The following is a 1,688-nucleotide window of genomic DNA, read 5'->3' as shown; positions in this document are numbered from 1 at the left end:
CCCCTACCAATCTTTGACACCAGCATGTGTCAAGATATTTCAAATATGAAAAAGAGTCCTCAGAGAAGTCCAAATAGAGGAGTGTGTGGCAGGGAAGGGGGAGGTGCGGAAGCGATAGAGTATAAGGAATCAGACATCACTGCTTTGAAATTTGAGTCTCAAGTTTCACATGTCCCAAAAGCAGACCTGAGAGTTTGTTAGGATTCTGTTACTGGATGCTTCCAAAACGAAAATGGCTTGGGGTTAGAGAGGAACTGGCCATGGAGGCTACTGGCACATGACTTTGAGAGCCCCCAGAAGACTCAGAAGTGTGATAGGAGTTCCCTACAATCAGATGCTGGTGGCACAGAGAAGATGAACAGGAAAACAGAAGCTTCTGGAGTTCCCAAAAATAAAATACCAGGTAAGTATGCAAGGAGTAACATGAAAGTAGAACTGAGAGATGGACATGTCTATCAACATGAGCAAGAGCTACTCTGGTAGATTCATGGACGACCTCACCAGCGAGACTCCTAAAACCTATTTCTGTTTCCACACTGGCAGCAAGGCATGGATTCAGGATTCTAGTGAATATACATTGCAAAACCTCTATGCAGTGAACTTGCAACTTATGCCAAATACCTTGTTCCAAAAGATTTTATGGGCCACTTTTCCTCACCATAGTGATCAGGTAACTTCCCTGGGTTGCTGAAAGGTCATGGAGACAGAATTAACTTTAATCAAGTCTGGTGGTAAAATAACCCATTTTTCTTATGAGAAAGAAAACACTGAATTTTTTAGATTTTGTATCATCCTTGTGGGGTATTTTGTGGCTCCCAGAGTCATCTAATTCCCAGTTACTCAACCACCCTCTGAATCACAGCGTGGGAACGTGTGCTAGGATATGCAAATCCAAGTAATTTTTTTCTGTTAATATTTCTTAACTGTAAGAAGTATTTTCTAGAAAATTAAGTTAAGCATGCCTGGAGAAAGAGAACTAACCATGGATATACACAGATATACTTCATGTGCTTTGCACAAAAAATGTCAGGTATTCTGGAGACCAGTTGCTCATTATATATTGATACACTGGTTCTTAAATCCCATAAATACATTTAAAATATACGTGTTGATTTTTTTTCCTAACCTGGTTTACTTTCTCTTATCTTAGAATGGTAATACATACCACTTGTGGTGTAAAGAAAGATTGGAAACATTATTTCAACCAAATGTGTTGAAGTGCAAATAACAAGTGAACTTTTGAACTCTCTTGCATTCTCTGAGGATCTGGAGGGGTCTCTACCAGGCTTGGAGAAAGAGCTGAATATGGGTGCTTTTGTTAGAATTTTGGCAAATAGAATTGTCTGGAATTAACATGGTTTATTCAGATTCCAGCTTATCACTTCAAACTAGATTTCTCTTGAATAAGAGTTACTCAGTTTCTCTTATGAAAGTTTCCTGTACGTAAGAGGGTAGCAGTGACCCTGTGTCAAATGCATGATAGCATTATCAAAATAGAGGAATCTGGGGTCAAAGAGTTTGCTGGCTAGCTCTGTTGCCAAGACTGTCTGTTCCAGATCCTTATAAAGACATGCTGACACATCTATGTAATGTGTGAAGGACCTGATGATATGGAACATTTTCCACACCGTCACTTCAAATGTGAGCCTTTCCTTTGCTGAAAATCTCTCCTGCATGTGCAGAGATTG

Source organism: Manacus candei, unplaced genomic scaffold (genome assembly GCF_025592945.1).
Source record: "Manacus candei isolate 608988 ecotype Guabito, Panama unplaced genomic scaffold, ASM2559294v1 h1tg000008l, whole genome shotgun sequence".
In the NCBI taxonomy this organism is placed as follows: Eukaryota; Metazoa; Chordata; class Aves; order Passeriformes; family Pipridae; genus Manacus; species Manacus candei.
The sequence above is the reverse complement of the archived record's forward strand: the minus strand, read 5'-3'. Positions refer to the sequence as shown.